The sequence below is a fragment of the Macaca fascicularis genome, chromosome 10 (genome assembly GCF_037993035.2).
Source record: "Macaca fascicularis isolate 582-1 chromosome 10, T2T-MFA8v1.1".
NCBI classification, from domain to species: domain Eukaryota; kingdom Metazoa; phylum Chordata; class Mammalia; order Primates; family Cercopithecidae; genus Macaca; species Macaca fascicularis.
Genome location: NC_088384.1, coordinates 103,586,204 through 103,611,282, shown reverse-complemented (window position 1 = coordinate 103,611,282; position 25,079 = coordinate 103,586,204). Strand labels below are relative to the sequence as shown.

Here is a 25,079-nt window from a genome sequence, read left to right as displayed (position 1 = left end):
TTTCATTGCTACTCCGGGTGAAATAAGAAACCTCTATGTAGTCTAAAAGAGGACTGACAAACTAGTTTAGGATTGTAAAAGATCCCTCCAGCTATTATGTTACTAACAGGCTGTAAGGAAACAAGAGTAAAATGCAGGAAGACCTGTTAGGATGTTATTACAATAACTCACAGAAAATGTTGGTTCAGTGGAATTATTCAGATGTGGCCAGACACTAGATATATCTTAAAAATAGCAAGGAGATAAAAGAGTAGTCAAGGTTTTTAGGCCTAAGCAACAGCAAGAATGAATGACCAACAATGAGAAAGAAAAGGCTTTAGTGAAGATCTTACAGGGAAGATGATGAGATCGGTTTGGGACATGTTGTGCTTCAGCTGTCCATTAGAAATCTAAATGAAAAGGTTCAGAGGACAGTTGGTTATACAAGTGAGGAAACAAAAGAGAGGTTTATCTCACATAAACAATATACAGACCTGGTGCAGTGGCTCACACCCGTAATTCCAACACTTTAAAAGGGTGAGGTGGGAGGATCACTTGAGCTCAGGAGTTCTAGACCAGCCTGGGCAACATGGCAAAACCCCACCTCTACAAAAAATACAAAAATTAGCCAGGCATGATGGCATGCACCTGTAGTCCTAGCTATTCAGGACACTGAGGTAGGAGGATCGCTTGAGCCCAGGAGGTGGAGGTTGCAATGAGCCATGATCACACCACTGCACTTCAGCCTAGGCGACAGACCAAGACCACATCTCTATATATATACCACATATGATCCAACATATGTACAGTAGGAGTCCCAAAGAAGAAAACCAAGGCAGTAAGACAACAAAAACAAAAAGCAAAGAAAAAAAACCCAACACTAAGAAAACCTTCATGACATCGAGAAAAAGACAAAAAGAAGAGGGGAAGGAAGCTTGAAACTATTAACACATATTGAAAAGAGACCACCAACACCAATAAGACTACAAAGACTACACCTGTAATCCCAGCACTTTGGGAGTCCAAAGCAGGTGGATCACCTGAGGTCGGGAATTTAGCCAACATGGCAAAACCCTGTCTCTATTAAAAATACAAAAATTAGCTGGGCATGGTAGTACGCACCTGTAGTTCCAGCTACTAGGGAGGCTAAGGCAGGAGAATCCCTTGAACCTGGAAGGCAGAGGTTGCAGCGAGCTGAGATCCTGTCACTTCACTCCAGCCTGGGCAAACAAAGTGAGACTCTGTCTCAAAAAAAAAAAAAAAAAAAAAAGACTACTAACAAAAAAATCCTGTGGACATCTAAACAATGACAAAAAAAAAAAGGCTACATTGCTCAAAGAAAAACAGGTCGACATGATACTGTAACAGCTATGCTCTGTGCCAGAAGACAGTGGAATGACATATTTCAAATACTGTGGAATAGAATTTTATCATCACCAAGCCAGACAAACTTTTTAAACATAGTGGAACACAAGGAATACTGTTCCCATAAGCTCTTCCTGAGGAATTTATTAGAGAAAATGAATTCCAGATGACCCAAATAACTGGAAAGTCCATATCAACATAAAAATGGTAGTGGGTATTAAATATATATTTATCTGTAAAAACCTGAATGGGGGTTCTAAGTGACACATTATACTACATAATGACTATATGTTCCAACAATGTAGAGAACACAACTATCCAAAAACTGAAGTATGAAGAGATAAAAAAAAAAAAAAAAAAAAAAAAAAACTGATTACTTGATAGTAACTGAAAGAAAAAGATATTACTTTAAATCAAATGCCTGGAAAGAAAAAGTTACTAGGTAATTTCAATAGTATTCAAAGTAAGAAACCAACAGAAAATAACCAAAAAATGTGGGGAGGGGGGTGCCCACTAAGTCTATTACATAAGAATTTTAATATAAAGGCAACATCTAAAACAAAATACAAACTTCGTAAAATTTTTTAAATACCCACAACAATGAGTCAGGCATGCTGACACATGCCTGCGGTACCAGCTACATAGGAGGACCACTTAAACCCAGGAGGTTGAGGCTGCAGTAAACCTTGTCAGCACAACTGCATTCCAGTCTGGGTGACAGTGAGACCCTGCCTTAAAAAAAAAAAAAGTAGTATTGAATAAGGACAAATAAAGATATATTATCATGGACATGCTACACCTAACTGAAAAAAAAAAATACTTGAAAAATTACAAAATAACTCCCCCCCCAAAAAAGGGAGATATTAATAAAGAATAGAATTGGATCCTGGAACAAAAAAAAAAAAACACAATCGTGAAAATTTGACAATATGTGCTACTTAGTTAACAGTATTACACCAGTGTTAGCCTTAGTTTTGATCACTATAACATGGCCATGCAAGTTATTAAATTGGGGAAACCTGGGTGGAGTATACAGGAAAACTCTACTATTTTTGCAACGTTCCCAAAAGTCTAAAATTATTTCAAAATAAAGTTTTTTTTAAAAACTTTGAGAAAAAAATGGTTCTTTTAACACAAGAGAATACTAGTAAACCAACTTGTTATTTTAAATACTAGTAAATAAAGAGAGTCTAACATAATCCCATCTTTCCTATGTAAACTGTACCCACACGAGGTAACCAAATACTTGATTAGAAAAAGTTTTTCTTGGCTGGGCACAGTGGCTCACCGCCTGTAATCCCAACACCCTGGAAGGCCAAGGCAGGCGGATCACCTGAGGTCAGGAATTCGAGACCAGCCTGGCCAACATGGTGAAACCCCATCTCTACTAAAAATACAAAACTGAGCCAGGCATGGTGGTGCACACCAGTAGTCCCAGCTACTCAGGAGGCTGAGGCAGAAGAATCACTGGAACCCAGAAGGTGGAGGTTTCAGTGAGCAGAGATTACACCACTGCACTCCAGCCTGGGCAACAGAGCAAGACTCTCTCAAAAAAAAAAAAAAAAAAAAAAAAAAAAAAAAAAAAAGAAAAAGTTTTTATTTACAGTATCTGCTAATATTAACAACTCAAACAGGTATGTGTCTTCTGATAAACCACACTCCCTGGGAAGTCGTCTCACCGTAGTAGCCAGCACCAAGATGACATCGCCAGCGACACCCATCTCTAGGTATTGATGAACTTAAGCAGTCCCCTCCCACACTGTATCAAAGTTGGTCTATGTGACCAAAAGAAAAGTGACAAGCTGTCACTTCTGAGGTCATAAAGGCATTTCAAATTCTCTCCTCCTTTTCTCCTTCTCCCTGATCACTAGCTCTGGCAGTACCTTTAGGACACTCAGGCAGAAACTGAGACCTCCCATCAATGGCCACTGAGTAAGCCACCTCGAAAGCAAATCCTCCAGCCTTTGTTAAACCTTCAGATGACTGCAACCCATTGAGAGCACTAAAACCAGAACCACCCAGCTAGGCTACTCCCAGAGTGCTAACCTTCAGAAACTGTGGAAGATAATAAATACTAAGGAGTTTGGGAGGTTTGTTTTGTTTTGAAACAAAGTCTTGCTGTCACCCAGACTGGAGTACAGTGGTATGTTCTCAGCGAACTGCAACCTCCACCTCCCAGCTCAAGAGATCCTCCCTCCTGTCTCAGCCTCCCAAGTAGCTGGGATTACAGGTATGTGCCACCATGCCTGGATAATTTTTGTAGTGTTTGTATAGATGGGGTTTTGTCATGTTGCCCAGGCTGGTCTCAAACTCCTGGGCTCAGATGATCCACCTACCTGGGCTTCCCAAAGTGCTTTGCCTAGCCAATTTTTATTTTTTAGAGACAGGGTCTTGCCTAGGAGTTGCCTATTCACAGGTGCAAACACAGCTCACTGCAGCCTCAAACTTCCAGGCTTAAGCAATCCTCCCACATCAGCCTCCTGAGGTGCTGGGACCAATAAATGCTGGTTTAAGATGTCAAGATTGGAGACAATTTGTTACGCAGCAACAGATAATTAATACACTTGTCAAAAATAACTGAACCAGAAACTGATCAAGACTTGAAAGCTAACTACCATTTTAAAAATAGAGAGAGAGAGGACAGAGGGCACAATGAAAGACCACCATAAAGATATACTCCGCAAAATCCAGACAGTAAGAAACTCTACAGGAAGCTAGGCATGGTTACTTGTGCCTCTAATCCTGGCACTTTAGGAGGCCAAGACAGGAGAATTACTTGAGGCCAGGAGTTTCAGAACAGCCTGAGTAACAAAGCAAGAGCCCGTTCTCCACAAAAAAAGAAATTTTAAATGTAGCTGGTATGGTGGTGTGCACCTTTAATTCCAGCTACTTGGGAGGCTGAGGTAGGAGGATCGCTTGAGCTGACGAGTTTGAGACTACAGTGAGCTATGATCACAGCACTGCACTCGAGCCTGGGTGACACAGCTCTGCCCCTCCCAAAAAAAAACTCTACAGGGCAAAAAATAATTTGATAAATTGGAAGGAAAAAAGAGATGGAAGAGAAAACCTATACTAACAGAGACTTAGGATGCATAAAAACCAAACTGCAATGTCTGCATCTTGTTTGAATCTGATTCCAACTAATTAAAAAATGAGAAGAGAGAACTAGAAAACTGAATAGTGACTGTGTATTTGACACTACTAAGAAATTAATGTAGCTTTTCTAGATGTAATAATGTATAGTTTGCTTCTTATGACAGGTGTATCTTTTATAGATACTTAAGGAAATTATATAATTATATAATGTCTAGTCTTTGCTTCAAAATGGTATGAAGGATTACTGCCAGTAATCCCAGCACTTTGGGAGGCCTTGCAAGGCAGGCGGGTAACTTGAGGCCAGGAGTTCGAGACCAGCCTGAGCAACAACCTAGAAAAGCCCCAACTCTACAAAAAAATTAAAAATTAAACGGGCACAGTGACACACACCTGTGGTCCCAACTACTCAGGAGACAGGTGGGAGGATCTTTTGAGCCTGAGGAGACAGAGGGGAGAGGAGCAGGGGGAAGGGGAAGGGGGGAGGGAAGCGGAATAGGGGAGGGGAGGGGAGGGGAAGGGAGGGGAGGGGAGCGGGGAAGGGGGAGGGGAGACAGAGAGAACATTAGTGATACAAAGGGGATTAATGCTTGTTTCCACCCTTTAGAAGTTAATCATGAATGCTGAAAGTCACAAAAAGTAACCTTGGCAATGACTCACAAAGTACAACTGATTGTAAAAGTGGCGAGAGTGACACTCAAGGAATTTAGGGACAGGGAGTTCCCCTTTCTTTTCACTCAAAGATTTTTCTTCTAAAAATGAATACTTTCTCCATCTATTTGATACAATAGAAGCAAACACATGTAGAAAGCATGATCTCCTTTTCTCTGGGGTAGTAGCTCCTGCACTCTCATATGGAGAGTTTAAAAAATTAAGATACAACAGTTCACGTTCAAACAGTTTGCAGTTCCATTTGTAACAAACATTAATACGATTTTAAAGGTAAAGTAAATAAGCTCACTAACTGAAAATATCTCCCAGGAATTCATTTACATCCTTCCCTAGATTACCCCAGCCCCAAGCAATCATTTCTTCCTCTGAACTCCAAAAGCAATTATTTGTACAATTTATTTGGCAATTAATCCTTCATTGCCTTGTTAAACCTCTTGCATTAGTCTCTGAAATGTTATTTAAATCTTCTCTAGTTATCTAACTTTCATGTTTCTTTCTCATCTCCCCAAACAGACTATAAATTCCTCGAGAAGAGATAAGACCTTATATTGTTTTGTATACACACAGACACACAGAGTAGCTAGCACAGAGTAAATTCAAAGATATTTGAGGTTTTTTTATTTTTTTTTTTTTTGAGACAGAGTTTCATTCTTGTTGCCGAGGCTGCAGTGTAATCGTGCTGTCTCAGCTCACTATAAACTCCACCTCCTGGGTTCAAGCGATTCTCCTGCCTCAGCCTCTCAAGTAGCCGGATTACAGGCACCCACCACCATGCCCAGCTAATGTCTGTATTTTTAGTCGAGATGGGGTTCCTGACCTCAGATGATCCGCCCTCCTCGGCCTCCCAAAGTGCTGGGATTACAGGCATGAGCCACCACGTCCGGCCAAGAAATTTGATTTTAAGGAAAAATAGGAAAAATCAATTACAAAGAAAATGCTTAAAGCCATGCCAACTAAGTATCTTCAAGCCAAAGTTGACAGGCCAATGTACTATTTTATTTCCTTGACTCCTAAGGCAATGTAGGGTGGTAAAAAGGGCACGGCCTCTGAAATCTGAGAGACCTCAATCTGGATCCTCTACGTGGACAGCTTATGTAATTAACCCATGGGCTTCAATTTCCTCCTCTCTCAAATGAAGATAGAAACCTCTAGAAGGTTTCATGATTGCTAAATGAGAGTTTATGTAAAACTAGTATCCCTTAAATATTTGGGGGTTTGTTCATATTTTTACATCTTTCAATTCAGAATATGTCATGCTATTGACAGTATCCAATTATTTATTTGGCAGTTTTACATTTTCTTTCCCAGTAGTACATAAAATAGGCCGGGTGCAGTGGCTCACACCTGTAATCCCAACACTTTGGGGGGCCGAGGCAGTGGATCACTTGAGGCCGGGAGTTTGAGACCTAGTAATACGTAAAATAATGTTGTGTTCTATAACTGATGGTATCCTAAACTTGATGAAATTTAGTAATAGCTAGCAGCATCCTCAACAACTCTGGCTTCATCTCCTCCTTCTTCCCTCACACCCACTGATAAACTATCATATGGACAGCAAACAAGCTATAATATGGAAAAACCACCAAATCCATTCAAAGAGCTTAGTACTTTGCCATTCAGTGTGTGCTCGATAAATAAAAACCTGCTACTGCTACTCTAAATTTATTCAGCAAATATTTGAGTACCTACTCTGAGTCTGCCACCATTCTGAGCACCAAGGATACAGCAGTAAACAAAACAGATAACTCCCAGCCCTCAGAGTTCATGTTCTATTAGCACAACTTTTATTTTATTTTTTCCTAGAGACAGGGTCTCGTTCTGTCACCCAGGCTACATGCAGTACGATGACATGACCATAGCTCACTGCAGCCTCAAACTCTTGGGATCAAGCTACCTCCTACCACCTTATCAAGTAGCTTATCAAGCCCTTTATCAACTAGCTGGGACTACAGGAACATGCCACCACGCCTGGCAGCACATACAAATTCTATGGCACAAGAAATGAAAAGCCAAAATTCACAACTAAGTCAACAGATTGTCCCAAAGGCTGAAAAAACTAAGCAACCCAAGAAAGATACTAAAACACAACTTAGGCAAACCACTAAGGAAAACCTTACCCAAAGGCAAAGTGAAGTCTTGAAATCAATTCATCCAAGTTTTTGCTCTAAGTAAAAGGTTCGGGAAAAAGTAAAACAGCCAGAACAGATGCTGAAACTTAACAGGGAAGAGGGAGAATATAACATCTTCTCCAGTTTCTGAAAACTAAACATCTCTCACATTCATCTGAAAGAGAAGAATAGTGGCTGGGCGCAGGGGCTCACACCTGAAATCCCAACACGTTGAGAAGCCAAGGCGGGCGGATCACAAGGTCAGGAGTTCGAGACCAGTCTGGCCAACATGAGGAAACCCTGTCTCTAGTAAAAATACAAAAATTAGACCAGCATGGTGGCACACGCCTGTAATCTTGTAATCCCAGCTACTCAGGAGGCTGAGGCAGGAGAATCACTCGAACCCAGGAGGCAGAGGTTGCAGTGAGCTGAGATCACACCGCTGCACTCTAGCCTGGGCGACAGAGTGAGACTCTGTCTCAAGAAAAAAAAAGAAAGAGAAGAATACTAATAATGCTGGTTATTTACGAAACACAAACTTCTTTCAGGAGGCAGAGAAAATTATGTTTTTAAAAATTATCTTACATGTTCACAAATCATTTTTCCAAAGCTCTTCCAATTGCAGTTACAGACTGGAACATCAAACTCTCTTAAACAGAATGTTACAAGCTCGGGTTCACCACTACTCTCTAACCCAAATAAATTAATATTATTCTTGCTTCTAATGTGGTGCCTTAAAAAACCACATCATGAATTACTATAGCAGTCCAGACCCAAAGACTGTGTCAAGTCAACTAAAGATCATCTAAATGGGACATTTTTAATCATCTTGGGTTTTTTTCCCCCAGAGTTGGAGCTTAAAAACCTATTAGTCCAGGCGCGGTGGTTCATGCCTGTAATCCTAGCACTTTGGGAGGCCAAGGTGGGTGGATCACCTGAGGTCAGGAGTTCAAGACCAGCCTGGCCAACATGGTGACACCCCCGTCTCTACTAAAAATACAAAAATTAGCCAGGCATGGTGGAAGGCGCCTGTAATCCCAGATACTCAGGAGGCTGAGGCAGGAGAATCACTTGAACCTGGGAGGTAGAGGTTGCAGTGAGCCAAGATCGAGCCACTTTAGTCCAGCCTGCGAGAAAGTGAAGCTCTGTTTCAAAAAAAAAAAACAAAAAGGCCAGGCACATTGGCTCACATCTGTAATCCCAGCACTTTGGGAGGCCGAGGCAGGCAGATCACAACGAGGTCAGGAGATCAAGACCATCCTGGCTAACATGGTGCAACCCAATCTCTACTAAAAGCAGAAAAAATTAGCCGGGCGTGGTGGCAAGGACCTGTAGTCCCCAGCTACTTGGGAGGCTGAGGCAGGAGAATCACTTGAACCTGGGAGGCAGAGGTTCCAGTGCGCTGAGATCGTGCCAACTGCACTCCAGCCTGGGTAACAGAACAAGACTCCATCTCAAAAAAACAAAAACAAAACAAAAAAAATCTATTAAACTCTTTGGTTTTTATAGGTGGTCATTTGTTGAAGTAGCTAATTTGGCAGTTTTACATTTTATTTCCTAGTAGAATATAAAATAGGCCAGGTGCAATGGCTCACACCTATAATCTCAACACTTCCCCCCAGATTATCATAAAAATGTTTGAGTTACATTCTATAACCTTTCTATAGAAAAACACTCCATTACGACGTAGAAGTGGTGACCACAGGCAAAAGTAAATTACACTCAATTTACTTCTCAGATAAGTTATTTACAACTCTACAAGTAAAGAACTTAACTGAAAAGCACTACTTTTACCAACTTTCCTTCTCCTTGTCTAAAAGATTCAATCCCTTCCAGACCAAGGAAATGTAGAGAACTCAGTTGTATACGGATAGATACCACATCCTATAATCCAGACAGCATCTATAAATATGAAGAACTTCTTTGCTGAAAACAAAACATGCCGGGCGCAGTGGCTCACGCCTGTAATCCCAGCACTTTGGGAGGCCGAGGCGGGTGGATCACAAGGTCAGGAGTTTGAGACCAGCCTGACCAACATGGTGAAACCCCATCTCTACTAAAAATACAAAAAAACAAAACTAGCCAGGTGTGGTCGTGCATACCTGTAATCCCAACTACTCAGGAGGCTGAGGCAGGAGAATTGCTTAAATCCACGAGGTAGAGGTTGCAGGGAGCCGAGATTGCGCCACTGCACTCCAGCCTGAGTGACAGAGCAAGGTTCTGTCTCAAAAAAAAACAAAAAACAAAAAACAAAACAAAACAAAAAAAAACAATGAGGCCAGGCACAATGGCTTCATACCGGTAATCCCAGGATTTTGGGAGGCCCAGGCAGGAGGATGGCTTGAAACCAGGAGTTTGGGACCAGCCTGGGCAACAAAGTGAGACCCATCTCTATTTTTAAAATAAATAAATAAGAACTCAAAGCAGAGACATCAATCATCACTTAATAAAGAGGCAAAGAGCCCCTACAAGCTTTAGAATGACAAAGGCATGACAACAATTTGTTTTGCAGTAAATGATAACACAATATTATCCTGTAAAAGGAGACAAAATGTGTATAGGATATATTGTCTGCACCAAAAAATAAGCTCCTTTTTGGGCAGGAACCTTTTCTTGCAAAACTTTCTATCTCCTAGGGTGCTTTGCATATACCAGGTAAGCATTAACGTCCATTGGCCAGATGGTGGGGAGCTCATGCCAGTAATCCCAACACTTTGGGAGGCCAAGGCAGGAGGATCACTTGAGACATGGTCAATGTAGCAAGACACTATCTCTACAAAAAAAATTTATTATATTAGCTGGGCATGTAGGTGTGCACCTGTAGTCCTGATACAGGAGTAGGGCAGGGAAGTAAGTGCTGGGTAGAGAAGGGTAGGGTCCACGGTGAGGGCTCCACCCTCGGGCCTGTGCTCACGGACCTAAGTGTGAACAAGCATTTCTGTTTTCGCACCCAAAAAGTTGCCTTTTGGCCTGCCATGCCCCCCATCCTGTGCCCATAAAACTTTAAGCAGACACACACACAAGCGGCTGGACATCGAGAGGAACAGAGGAGCAGAAGAGTACACTAACAGACACCAGCAGACGCCAGCCAGTCATCTACATTTAAGTTGATGTGGAATTTGGTAGGGGCGGTCGGAGTAGAGCCCGGCCACTGGGCAGCCCAACTCCAGGGGAATACCAGCTTCCCACTCCATCCCCCTTATGGCTCCCCATCCATCTGCTGAGAGCTACTTTCACCATTCAATAAAACCTTGCACTCGGCCGGGCACGGTGGCTCATGCCTGTAATCCCAGCACTTTGGGAGGCCAAGGTGGGCGGATCACAAGGTCAGGAGATCAAGACCATCTTGGCCAACATGGTGAAACCCCGTCTCTATTAAAAATACAAAAATTAGCCGGGTGTGGTGGTGCATGCCTATAATCCCAGCTACTCGGGAAGCTGAGGCAGGAGAGTCGCTTGAACCTGGGAGGCAGAGCTTGCAGTAAGCAGAGATTGCGCCACTGCACTCCAGCCTAGCAACAGAGCAAGACTCTGTCTCAAAAAAAAAAAAAAAAAAAAAAAGCCTTGCACTCATTCTCCAAGCCCGTCTGTGATCCAATCTTTCCAGTACACCAGGGCAAGAACCTGGGATACAGAGAGTCCTCTATCCCTGAGATAAGGCAGAGGGTCTAACTCAACTGATTAACACAAGCCACCTACAGACGGCGAAACTGAAAGAGCACACTGTAACACAAGGCCACTGGGGCTTCAGGAGCTGTAAACACTCAACCCTAGATGCTGCGGTGGGGTCAGAGCCCAAAAACACTCCCTACCACCTGCCCGTCTGCATGCTCCCTCTAGGGGTTTGAGCAGTGAGGCGTGGAAGAAGTGAGCCTAGCTACTTAGGAGGCTGAGGTGGGAAAATTCCTTGAGCCCAGGAGTTTGAGGCTGCAGTGAGCCATGATGGTGCCATTGCACTACTGCACTCAAGTCTGGCAAGAAAGCAAGACCCTGACTCAAAAACTAGTAATAATAATGCTCATTATTTTAAAAGAAAAAAAAAAGAAACAAGCCTGGGCAACACAGCCAGACCTTGTAATGATTCTTACACTGGATGTAAGGAAAATAACTATCCAAACATCTTTTTTTTAATAATAAAAAAAAAAAGAGATGGAGTCTCACTCTGTCACCCAGGTTGGTGCAACGGCATGATCTCTGCTCACTTCAACTTCCATTTCCAAGGCTCAATCAATCCTCCCATCTCAGCCACCTGAGTAGCTGGGACTACAGGTGCACGCCACCACACCCAGACAATTTTTTGTATTTTTGGTAGAGATGGGGTTTCGCCATGTTGCCCAAACTGCTCTTGAACTCCTAAGCTCAAGTGATCCGCCTGCCTCAGCCTCCCAAAGTGCTGGGGTTACAGGTGTGAACCAGCTCATCTAGCCCAAACACCTCATTCTCAAAAGACATCAGTCATCTAAAGTAAAAGCAGACAGTTACTTTAGATGGCTTTGAGGTTTTTTCATATCTTGTTCTTAAGCTGGAAAAACGTACAATCAATAGACATTTTCTGAATGTCCACAATGTACTCAGAAAGTTACAGGTCCCTGAAAAGATTCAAATTCAGCATGATCCAGTAAAAGGATGCTCACTACCCAGTTAGGGAGACTAATGCTAGTGAAACACTTGTTATATATAGTATCTTGTGGTGGGTACCAAGTACCAAGTTGGACAGTACAAACTAGAAGCCTGGTAAAAGAAACAATCACAAGTTCATGCTTTGGTTTCTCTGTAGAGCAAATAAATCTTTTGCCTTTTATTTAAAAAAAAATCACGAGTTCAAATGGACAGGAAGGAAACAACAAAGAGCCTTGGATGGGTAGTTTGACAAGAAAATGAAGCCAAACAATTCTGGCTGCTCAAGCCAAAAACTTTTGAATTATGCTTGATTCTTCTCAGGGATAGCTCTTTCCCCCTCTCCCCCACTGAAACCATCACAAAATCCTGTTGGCTCCACCTTCCAAAGAAGATACATACAATCTGATCACTTATCATCTCTCTTGCCATAATCATAGCCTAAACCAACATGGATTACTCTAACAGCCTTCTAATAGGTGATCCTGGGTTTTTTTTTTTGGTGTGTTTTGTTTTTTCATTTGTTTTTGGAGAGAGGATCTTGCTCTGTTGCCCAGGCTAGAGTACAGTGGCATAGCCACAGCTCACTGCAGCCTCAACCTCCTGGGTTCAAGCAATCCTCCCAGCTCAGCCTGCCCAGTAAGCTAGGACCACAGGCACCTGCCACCATGCTCAGCTAATTTCCGAATTTTTCGTAGAGACAGGATCTGTGTTGCTCAGGCTGGTCTCAAACTCTTGGGCTCAAGCAATCCAACCTCCTCAACCTCTCAAAGTGCTAGGATTACAAGTGTGAGCCACTGCACCTGGCCTAGCTCTCATTGCTTCTACTCTTGCACTCTACAGGCTACTCTTCATAAGACTGCTAGAGGGTCTTATGAAGACCCTGATAGAGTTCATTTGCTCTCTGCTAAACCCATATACTGTACAAGGTACTGCGTATGTGTACAAGAACGAAGAAAAAAAGACTGGAAAGATATACATACATAATCCATAATAATGGATGATGCGGTTACTAGTAATCCTTATTTTCTTTGTACTTTTCTGGATTTTCCATGTTTTCCACATAAACATGAATTAATCACCTTCATAACCAAAGAAAAAAGAAAAGCTTTAATTTGAAGAGGAAAAAGAAAAAAAAAATCAATGATTTTCTTGTTTTTTGTTTTTTATTTGAGATGGAATCTGGCTCTGTCACCCAGGCTGGAATGCAGTGGCATGTTCTCGGCTCACTGCAACCTCCACCTCCCAAATTCAAGCGATTCTCCTGCCTCAGCCTCCTGAGTAGCTGGGATTACAGAGGTACCCACCACCACACCCAGGTAATTTTTTTTCTTTTTTTTTTTTTTTTCTTTTTTTTGAGACAGAGTTTTGCTCTGTTGCCCAGGTTGAAGTCCAGGGGCACAATCTTGGCTCACTGCAACCTCCGCTTCCCGGGTTCAAGCAATTCTCTGCCTCAGCCTCCTGAGTAGCTGGGATTACAGGCGCCTGCCACCACCTGTGGCTAATTTTTTTGTATTTTTAGTAGAGACGGGGTTTCACCATGTTGGCCATGCTGGTCTCAAACTTCTGACCTCAAGTGATCCGCTCGCCTCAGCCTCCCAAAGTGTTGGGATTACAGGTGTGAGCCACCGTGCCCAGCTAAAGGATCTTTCTGGAATAACCAAAAATACAATTAAAAACCTGCAGGAAGCCAGATATGGTAGCTCACACTTGTAATCCCAATACTTTGGGAAGCTGAGATGGGAATATTGCTTCAGGCCAGGAGTTCAAGACAAGACGAGGCAAAAAAAAAAACAAGACCTGTCTCTACAAGAAAAAAAAATTTCTTTAATTAGCTGCATGTGTTAACACTCACCTGTAGGCCAAGCTACCCATAAGGCTGAGCTGGGAGCCCAGCAGTTCCAGACCAGCCTGGGCCTGGGCAATATAATGAGATCCCATCTCAAAAGGAAAATAATGGAAACCATGCATTTATATGCTATTATGCTATTTTTTTTTAATGATTTTTTTTTTAAGCTGAAGTCCTTACAACTGTCTGCAAGGCCTCACTGTTACCTCTCAGATTTCTCTTGCTACTTACCTCTTTGTTCACTGTCCTCCAAACACTGTGCTCCAAAACACTGGTCACCTTGCTGCTCTTCAAATTCACTAAGAATGCTCCTAACAAAGGGCCTTTCCACAGGTAGCTCTCTCTACACAGAATGCTCCCCATCCCAACCTTACCCCAACCCAATATTCTCAGGGCTTACTGACTTCCTGGTGTCCTTGTTTAAGTATTGCTTACTCAGCAAAGCTTACCATGATATCTAAAATGTAAACCCTCCAATACACACAATACACACACACAACACACACACAGACACACAAGTCCCCCTACAAAGTTTTTTTTCCATAGCCATTCTGGTCACTGGTATATTCCTAACATCTACGGAACAGCCAACACATGGCTAGCACTCAATAAATCTTTGCAGAATAAGTTAAAGCATGGAAGAAGAAATGAAAGTTAAAGGAGGCCGGGCGCGGTGGCTCAAGCCTGTAATCCCAGCACTTTGGGAGGCCGAGGCGGGCGGATCACAAGGTCAGGAGATCAAGACCATCCTGGCTAACACGGTGAAACCCCGTCTCTACTAAAAAATACAAAAAACTAGCCGGGCGAGGTGGCGGGCGCCTGTAGTCCCAGCTACTTGGGAGGCTGAGGCAGGAGAATGGCGTGAACCCGGGAGGCGGAGGCTGCAGTGAGCTGAGATCCGGCCACTGCACTCCAGCCTGGGTGACAGAGCAAGACTCCGTCTTAAAAAAAAAAAAAGAAAGTTAAAGGATTTTTGGCCGGGCACGGTGGCTCAAGCCTGTAATCCCAGCACTTTGGGAGGCCGAGACGGGCGGATCACGAGGTCAGGAGATCGAGACCATCCTGGCTAACACGGTGAAACCCCGTCTCTACTAAAAAATACAAAAAAACTAGCCGGGCGAGGTGGCGGGCGCCTGTAGTCCCAGCTACTCAGGAGGCTGAGGCAGGAGAATGGCGTGAACCCGGGAGGCGGAGCTTGCAGTGAGCTGAGATCCGGCCACAGTACTCCAGCCTGGGTGACAGAGCGAGACTCCATCTCAAAAAAAAAAAAAAAAAGAAAGTTAAAGGATTTTGAAGAGTGTGAGGATGTACATGTTTGAGGGGTCAACGACTAAACAAAAATCAATCTGACAGTAGCAGAGAACACATGCAGTAAAGAAGCTTCCAAAGGTAAAGAAAAGACTTGGTTAACAGTGAGAAACCAGAAAAAGTGAGGGACCTGAAGGATGGAAAGTTGACAGAGGTAAAAAGGTTACAAGCCAGATGGAAATTTAGGCTGAGGGAAGGGATAAGACAGTTGCAGACTGAAGGAAAGTTGAGAAGGGGAAGTGCATGAAGAGGTCAAGAGAAAAGTTATAGATACAGGAAAGGTCAAGAGGAAGGATGATACTGTACAAGGGAGGAGCAGATCACAGGGAAGGGGTGGAGAACACTGTTATGTCACAACACTGTTCTTGCTCAAATCTAGCCCCTGACAGTCCAGAAGAGAGATACTTCTGCATTAATATGGCTTTACTTCCAAAATGTAAGTGATGTGCAAGTGTAAAAACACACAAAGATATCTATAATACATCTGTTTCATCACTTTCAACCCTTAAATTCCTCTCTGCAAAAGTGCAGTTTAAAGGTTAATTTATAAATCTTGAATTACTCAATTTCTTTTTGTTTGTTGGTTTGTTTGAGACAGTCTCGCTCTGTCGCCCAGGCTGGAGTGCAGTGGCACAATCTCGGCTCACCGCAGCCTCTGCCTCCCGGGTTCAAACGATTCTCCTGCCTCAGCCTCCCAAGTAGCTGGGATTACAAGCGCCCACCACCAAATCCAGTTAATTTTTTTATTTTTAGTAGAGACAGGGCTTCACCACGTTGGCCAGGCTGATCTTGAACCCCTTACCTCAAGTGATCCGCCTGCCCTCAGCCTCCCAAAGTACTGGGATTACAGGCGTGAGCCACTGCACCCAGCCAAATTACTCAATTTTATTCCTTAATACCACTGTTAGGCATTAGCCATGGAAAAGATGAAAGATGAAACAGGGTAGATAATCACAATGTAATCTACTCTTCACCTTACTGCTATGCCAGTTTACAGATCTAGGCAACTTGGACTTACATCATTAGAAAAATTGGATGATACCATGTTTGCCTTTAAATTTCAAGGAGCCAAACAAAAACACAGTATCAATTTTAATATAAAGTCTACTGACATTTTAAAAGATTAACAGGAACCTAAAATAGTTAAATTGTTGGCCGGGCACAGTGGCTCACACCTGTAATTCCAGCACTTTGAGAGGCCAAGGCGGGTGGATCACTTGAGGTCAAGAGTTCGAGACCAGTCCAACATGGTGAAACCTTGTCTCTACTAAAAATATACAAAAATTAGCCGGGCATGGTGGCGGGAGCCTGTAATCCCAGCTACTTGGGAGGCTGAGGCAGGAGAAATGCTTGAACACGGGAGGTGGAGGTTGCAATGAGCTGAGATCGTGCCACCACCCTACGGCCTGGGCGACAGAGAAAGACTCTGTCCCAAAAACAATAAAATAAAATAAAATAGTTAAATCATTAAAAATGTATTGAATCAAACCAAAATATTGAGCTATGCAAATCTTTTTAAAACTTTGTTTCAATTTTTTCCTCTGCCGGGCGCGGTGGCTCACGCCTATAATCCCAGCACTTTGGGAGGCCGAGACGGGCGGATCACGAGGTCAGGAGATCGAGACCATCCTAGCTAACACGGTGAAACCCCGTCTCTACTAAAAAATACAAAAAACTAGCCGGGCGAGGTGGCGGGCGCCTATAGTCCCAGCTACTCAGGAGGCTGAGGCAGGAGAATGGCGTGAACCCGGGGGGCGGAGCTTGCAGTGAGCTGAGATCCGGCCACTGCACTCCAGCCCGGGTGACAGAGCGAGACTCCGTCTCAAAAAAAAAAAAAAAAAAAAAAATTTTTTTTCCTCTATACAAATCCTTTTAAAACTTTAATTTACTCATCATTCTTCTGTAGTATAAAACCCTGTAAAATTTTATGTATGCAGCACTGTAACTAAAAGCATGATTATATATCTTCTCAGATACATAATCTACTGAAATAAAACAATCAAAATCATCTAAAAACAATCAGGAATTTTGGAATCAGAAGTTTTTAAAATAATTTTACAATTTCAGTGTTTATGGCCACACTATTCTGGCAGAGATGAAACAAACATACAATACCTTGGATGTGAAAATACATGCACTGCTCATTAAAAGCTGGCCAGATGCCATTTTATCACTGACAGAGTAGCTTCAAATTCCACTCAGAGTGCAACTGCAGTTGCAATGAATCCAGCAGCATAAGCATGCCTGCATGTTATTATGGGAAATAGTGGAAAATTTCACAGGCTGACATCCAGAATGTCTGCGGTTCTTTTTCATATTTCTTTCTCCCTGCAAAGCATTTAATAGACCAGAAATTAAGTTTTTTTAAAAGGTGGAAATTTCCACTGTTTCTTTTTAAAGTAGCCTTCTTAAATGTAAGTTGTAAAATGTTTCAAAATTCCAGAATGAGAGAAAGAATAATTCAGACAGAAAAGAATTGTTTATGATCTTCACATTTGGGTGAGGGGACTGTTAAATAAATTGAGGTAAGGCCAGGCGCAGCGGCTCATGGCTATAATCTCAACACTTTGAGAGGTTGAGGCGGTGGATCACTTGAGGTCAGAGTTCGAGACCAGATCAGCCAACATGGCAAAACCCCACCTCTACTAAAAATATAAAAATTAGCCAGGTGTGGTGGCATAAGCTTGTGGTCCCAGCTACTCGGAGGCTGAGGTGCAAAAATCAATTGAACCCAGGAGACAGAGGCTGCAGTGAGCCAAGATCGCACCACTGTACTCCAGCCTGGGCGACAGAGATTCCATCCCAAAAAAAATTTTTTTAGAGGCTGGGCGCGGTGGCTCAAACCTGTAATCCTAGCACTTTGGGAGGTCAAGGTGGGTGGATCACCTGAGGTCAGGAGTTCGAGACCAGCCTGGCCAACATGGTGAAATCCGGTCTCTACTAAAAATACAAAAATTAGCTGGGCGTGGTGGTGCCTGTAATCCCAGCCACTTGGTAGGCTGAGGCAGGAGAATCACATGAACCCAAGTGGTGAAGGTTGCAGTGCTAAGGCCATACCACCGCACTCCAGCGTGGGTGACAAGAGTGAAACTCCATCTCGGGGGGGAAAAAAAAATTTAATAAACAAACAACTAAAGTGAGTTGAGTATCACCCTGAGTAAAAAAAAAAAAGTGTCCGGCCAGGCACGGTGGCTCACACCTGTAATCCCAGCACCTTGGGAGGCCAAGGCGGGCGGATCACCTGACGTTAGGAGTTCGAGACCAGCCTGACCAATGTGGAGAAACCCTGTCTCTACTAAAAATACAAACTTAGCTGGGCGTGGTGGCTGTAATTCCAGCTACTCGGGAGGCTGAGGTAGGAGAATTGCTTGAACCCAGGAAGCGGAGGTTGCAGTGAGCTAAGATTGCACCATTGCCTGGGCAACAAGAGCGAAACTCCATTTCAAAAAGAAAAAAAAAGAAAAAAGAAAAAAAGTTTCCAGGTAGATACTTAGGTAATATAGTGTTACAATAATTTAATATAAATGCTAAATGTGACAAACAGCACATTGTAAAGCTGATTTTTTTTTTCTCATTAGCTTATACAGCAAGCATTCAAAAACTAATTCAAGTCAGTAGAACAGTTACCCATAGAAAGAATAAAGAGAAGACAGTATGTGTACATACTTGATGCAGAAAGAATATATTCTACACTAATACAGGTAAGCCATAAAGATTGAGTTTTTCACTGAGGGTTAGAGAGGGAACAATAGCAAAAGCTCATAGGCAAGATTAAGTGTTTTTTTTTATTTTGGTAACTTTTCATTAGGTTTATACCAGACCAATATATTCACTGTTTTTCATTTTAGTTTGTAATAATAAATAATGAAACAGACAAGGAATTATGTATTCATTTTTATTAGAGACATAAAAAGATTAAGCTCTAAGCCATTTAAATAAAGAAGACCTTACCATGTTTAAGAATGTACATGGCCGGGCGAGGTGGCTCAAGCCTGTAATCCCAGCACTTTGGGAGGCCGAGACGGGCGGATCACGAGGTCAGGAGATCGAGACCATCCTGGTAACATGGTGAAACCCCGTCTCTACTAAAAATACAAAAAAAAAAACTAGCCGGGCGAGGTGGCGGGCGCCTGTAGTCCCAGCTACTCTGGAGGCTGAGGCAGGAGAATGGCGCAAACCCGGGAGGCAGAGCTTGCAGTGAGCTGAGATCCGGCCACTGCACTCCAGCCCGGGCTACAGAGCAAGACTCCGTCTCAAAAAAAAAAAAAAAAAAAAAAGAATGTACATGCTCCAGATTAACAATCTAGGTTTTCCTTTCCATATATATGGATTAAAGAATGCAGTTTGTAGTATATGTTTGCACAACTATTATTTTGAGCTTTAAAACACTTGCTATTCCTCAAAATATACATATGACCAAGAAATGGAGCATTACTACAAAGACTCAGCTGATCAATTAGGATCGTACCACCAAAGCCTAGGAGAAAATATCTGCAAACCATATCTAACAAAAGATGGATATGGAGAACATTAAAAAAAAATGAGTTTTTTTCCTAAGAACTCAGTTTTTTCTAAGAATTCAGGAACAGAAAAGCAACCTGATTTTTAAGACAGAGGGGAAGGAGAAAAGGAAAGGAAAGGAGGCAAAAGATTTGAACAGACACTTCACCAAAGAAGCTGAATGAAATTTCAAACTAAAATCACAATGGGATACCACTACATATCTACCAGAATGGCTAAAACATAGGAGAATATTAATACCAAGTGTTCGTGAGATTATATAACTGAAACTTGGCTATATTGCTGGTGAGAACACAAAATGGAACAGACAGGTAAACAGTTTCACAGTTCCTTATAAAGTTAAACATACATTTACCATATGATCCAGCAATTCCACCTCCTAGGTATGTGTCCAAGAAAATGAAACCTTCCACCCATGCTAAGGTTTATATGCAAATGTTCACAACAGTTCTATTCATAATAGCTAAGAAATGTTGCTCAACTGGTAAATAAACTGCCATATATATTGTCTATATACTATATTGTATACTCAGAAATAAAATAAGAACTCCTTATATATGCAACAACATGAATGAATCTCAGGAAATTAGACTAAGCAAAAGAAGTCTGACACAACAACAAAAAAATACATAAAGAAAAAAAGGAAGCCTGACACAACATACTTTATGATTACAATTACATGAGATTTATATGAAATTCTACAAAAGACAATAATATACTAAAACAAAGCAGATCATCAGACCTGTAACATTTTAATACTTGCCCTGAACATTGAGAACAAAACAAAGATGTCTACTCAATACTGTACCAGAAGTACTCGCCATAAAATACAGCAAGAAAAAAAAAGGTATACTGACTGGAAAAGAAGGAATAAAACTGTCTTTATTCACAGACATGATCACCTATATATATAATCCTAAGCTCACTACATAAAAGCTACTAAAATTAATTTAGCAAAGTTACAATACATTAGACAAAAATATAAAAATCAACTGCATTGCTATATACTAACAATAAATTATTCAAATTGAAATCTAAAAACCAATACTATTTATAATCCATTAAAAAATATGGAACTGGCCAGGAGCAATGGTTCATGCCTGTAATCCCAGCACTTTGGGAGGCCGAAGCAAGTGGATCACCTGAGGTCAGGAGTTCGAGAGCAGCCTAGGCAACATGGTGAAGCCCCGTCTCTACTAAAAATAAAAAAATTAGCTGGGCATGGTGGTGCATGCCTGTAATCCCAGCTACTGGGGAGGCTGCAGCAGGAGAATGAGGCAGAGGTTGCAGGGAGCCAAGATCGCGCCACTGCCCTCAAGCCTAGGCAACAGAGCAAGACTCCGTCTCAAAAAAAAAAAAAATATATATATATATATATATATCTTACTGATAAATCTGACAGAAGCTTGATAAGATCTGTACACTGGGGGAGACTCCTCTTTTGGCTTTGGAGCCCCCTCCCTCTGTCTCTGTACCGGGGAGCTACTTCTTTCTTCTCCCTTCACTTCTCCCTTCACTTATTGCCTATTAAACTCTCTGCTCCTTAAAACCACTCCACGTGTGTCCATATCATTTTATCTAAACTGGCAAGACAACCAAGAACCCTGGTGTTCCCCCATTCATCAGAGCCGTATCATTTTGGTGCATGGGCCAGGAAAGGAAATTTAATCATCAGAGTGGTGAGTATGGAATGGATTTCAACTTCAAATCTGTCCTTTAATTTCAAGGCTCTCTTCCAGCTACCTTGTCGCCAAACTTTCTTTCTCTTTCTATCCTCGGTCTCTTATCCTCTCTCTGTGTGTCTAACACGCAGGAGTCTTTACAGTTCAGGGAAACAGGTATGTTAGAAAAGATCGCCAATCACGGCAGGCAGTAATTCAATAAACGTCTCTCTCTCTACATTCTGGTGAGCACATGGTATTTCTAAGCTACCTAGTAGAAATCAGGCTCTAGGCCTCTTCTGGGAACAGCAAGTTTCTGCTTTTACCAGTTAGGAGTAAAACATCTTCCACAGACAAATTTTAGTCTCAATATTGTCCCACTGACAGGAAAATGACCATTCGGTTCCTACGTTCCTTTAGGCCATCTATTCTGGCTCCTATTAAGACAGTACTTAATTAGTAAGGGGATTTTAAGTTCTGAAGTTAACCGGAACCGTTCTTCTTTGGGTAAATGCTTTAGCATGGGCTATGGAAATTACCTACCATAACACACTTGTGGGAATTGCTGTCCTCACTCTACTATTTGCAATAGGGTTATACATGGTAGCACCTTCTAACTGAAATATTACAGAGTTTCCACTGCTGTAGTATTTTGCTTAATTATTATCCTTGAAGCAGGGATAATAGTTGACAAAAAAGGAAGCATGAAAGTTTTATTATCACTGAGTCCGCTAAGACTTTTTATTGGGTTTAGTAATGTAGTTTTAAACGAAACATGCTACTTTGGGATTAACACCTCTAGTAAAGTAGAGGAAAATCTACAGGTACTTAAAAATGAAAATTGACAGGCTCAGGGAAAATGCCGGCTTCAGCCCCGAGTGGCTACAACCCCTCTTTAATAAATTCCAGTCTTCTTTATGGAATTGGTTAACCCCTTCATTAAGCACTCTCTTGCTTATACAGTCTTATATTGATATTTGGACCCTATATACTTAATACTATAACTCAAATTGTTTCTTCTCGCCTAGAAGCAATCAAACTCCAAATGGTGCTGTAAACTGAACCACATATGGACACGCCAGCCATCTTCCAAGGACCCTTAGATCAACCCCAGGAGGAGCCCTAGCTGCTGTTTCCCATTCGACGCCCCTTTTCAGCAGGAAGTAGCCAGAAAGAGTCATCGCCCAAAACCCCCTAACAGCAGTTAGTGTGGCATCTCCACAGGGGATAATGTTGTAGGAAAAGGGATCCTTGGGAAGTGTTCGTGGGGTTTTTTGTTTGTTTGTTTTGGTTTTTTTTTTTGAGACGAAGTCTCGCTCTATTGCCCAGCCTGGAGTGCAGTAGCGCGATCTCGGCTCACTGCAAGCTCCACCTCCCGGGTTTACACCATTCTCCTGCCTCAACCTCCCAAGTAGCTGGGACTACAGGCATACGCCACCACGACTGGCTAATTTTTTGACTTTTTGTATTTTTAGTAGAGACGGGGCTTCACCATGTTAGCCAGGACGGTCTACCCATTCCCTGACCTCGTGACCTGCCCGCCTTGGCCTCCCAAAGTGCTGGGCCTCCCAAAGTGCTGGGATTACAGGTGTGAGCCACTGCGCCCAGCCAAGTTTTCGTTTTTTTTAAAGCATCTCTGGAAAAGTTTCTTGTAAAGCCTCAGCTCTTAGAGCCAGGCCAACAACCTTTGATATGCAAATACAGACCATTAGAAACTGGGTCCACCTAAACATGGAGATTGCCTCAGCCTTCTTGCCCTTTCCCCACAAGTTCTGGCAACATGGCCTCCCCCACATATCCCCATGTGTGTAGAACATCATGGCGCCCCTGTATTTGCATATTAAAAGGCTAGGGTGGGAGGGTCAGCTTTTTCACCGGCTATATGAATGACCTGTCTAGTCAAACCAATCCCCTGAGCCCTATGTAAATCAAACACTGCCTCCTCCAGCCGCTGCATATATACCTGGCTGGTATCTATGGCAGGCGGGGACTTCCTCTTTTGGCTTTGGAGCTCCGCCTCCCTCTGTCTCTGTACCGGGCAGCTTCTTCCGTCTTCTCCCTTCCTTCTTGCCTATTAAACTCTCTCCTCCTTAAAACCACAAACAAATTAAAAAAAAAAAAAAAGGCCAGGCACAGTGGTTCATGCCTGTAATCCCAGCACTTTGGGAGGCCGAGGTGGGCAGATCACGAGGTCAGGAGATCGAGACCATCCTGGCTAACACGGTGAAACCCCGTCTCTACTAAAAATACAAAAAATTAGCCAGGAATGGTGGTGGGGGCCTGTAGTCCCGCCACTCGGGAGGCTGAGGCAGGAGAATGGTGTGAACCCAGAAGGTGGAGTTGCTGTGAGCCAAGATTGCTCCACTGCACTCCAGCCTGGAAGACAGCGAGACTGTCTCAAAAAAAAAAAAAAAAAAATCTGTACACTGATAACTACAAAACACTGCTAACGGAAACTAAATAAGACCTAAATAAATAAAAAGATATACAAGGTGTTCATGGAAACAAAGGCACAATACTGTTAAGATGTCAATTCTCTCCAAATTGATCAACTGATTCAATGCAATCACAATCAAAATCTCAACAGGTATTTCACAGAAATAAGCTGATACTAGCAATTACATGGAAATGCAAAGGGCCTAGAATAGCCAAAACAACTTGAAAAGGAATAAAGTTAGAAGAATTACTCTATCTGATTTCAAGACTTCCATAATCTATATGGTATGGTACCAGAGTGTTGGATATAAGTTCTAAATTTCTCTTCAAAGAAAATGTCAGTGTGTTCAATTCTTTGCCTTCTACTTTTAAACTTAACTTCCTTGTAGAGCAACTTTTTTCAATCACCTGCTCCACTCTGACTCACTCCGATTACCTGCTCCACCCTGACTCATTCTCCACCTTGACTCATTCCTATTTCCTGCTCTGCCATAGCCATTTTTCCCGCCAAACCACTCACCCCATCTCTCTCTTTAAATTAGCCAATCGGAATTAGTTTAGCCTGTGCAGTCTAACCCTAGCCAATAGGGGAAGGACACAGCAGCAGAGGCCATGTGAGTCAGGAATAAGAACCCCTTCCCCTCCCTTGTCCAGGTGTGCGCTCACCATTGCTCCATCTGTGAGGGTGCACCCTTCTATAAGAGTAAATTGCCTTGCTGAGAAAAAAAAAAAAGAAAATCTTATATTCGAGTGCTGTTTATTTTGTGGCACGGAAACTTTATACCAATTTGGGGGCTCGGCCGTGATTATATTCCCCTCCAGGGGCAGTCTCTGGTTCTCTCTTGTGAGGAGGTGCACCCCACCCCCTTGTGGCGGCCTCAGGGGTGAGAAATCAGGACCCACCCAGTGCAAGGAATAACCCGGGCTTTCAGCAACGGAAAGAAACTGGCCAGCAACCTAGGTAAAAGATCCTCACATACTGCGGCAATAACTCTGTGCACAGACAAAGGAAGGAGAAGCTGTGGGAGTCAGTAAAGTACTTCCTTGGTGGTCAAATTCTGGAGGGCTAAATGTATGTGTGCGTGAATGATTACAAACAACCCTACTTGCGGTATTGTTCGTGTGGATGATGACAAATCCAGACGGAGTGAGTGGGTATCCTCCGCGGTTCCCTAGCTACCTCATATGGCTTAGGGCAGATCCTGCTGTGGGATTTATACCAGTACGCTAACGCTAAGAGGGGCCTAATTCTCCCTTGAGGGAGCAGCCAGAGAGGACAACACAAGTGCAAAGAGCACAAGGGATCTTCAGAGGGTGAAAGGGAGGAAACAGGTCAGCCTTCCAGGGCAGCAAGGTAAGACACCCCCTAGTTTGAGGGGTTGAGCCTTCCAGGGCAGGCAAGGCAAGAAATCCCTGGTTTAAGGGGTTGAGACTTCCGGGACAGGCAAGGTAAGACATCCCTGGTTTGAG

General features: G+C 42.7%; 1 protein-coding gene across 14 annotated transcripts in view; it reads right to left on the bottom strand.

Annotated features, from left to right (window-relative positions):
• The window catches only part of NCOA3 (nuclear receptor coactivator 3), a 158,965-nt gene that overhangs the window by 114,592 nt on the left and 19,294 nt on the right, over nucleotides 1-25,079 (bottom strand). Inside the window, exon 2 of one of the 14 annotated variants that reach the window (XM_065523264.2) lies at nucleotides 1,102-1,220. The exons of the other annotated variants lie outside the window; for them this stretch is intronic. The gene's annotated coding sequence lies outside the window, so the exon portion shown is untranslated. The remainder of the gene's footprint in view (nucleotides 1-1,101; nucleotides 1,221-25,079) is intronic. 14 annotated transcript variants of the gene reach the window in all.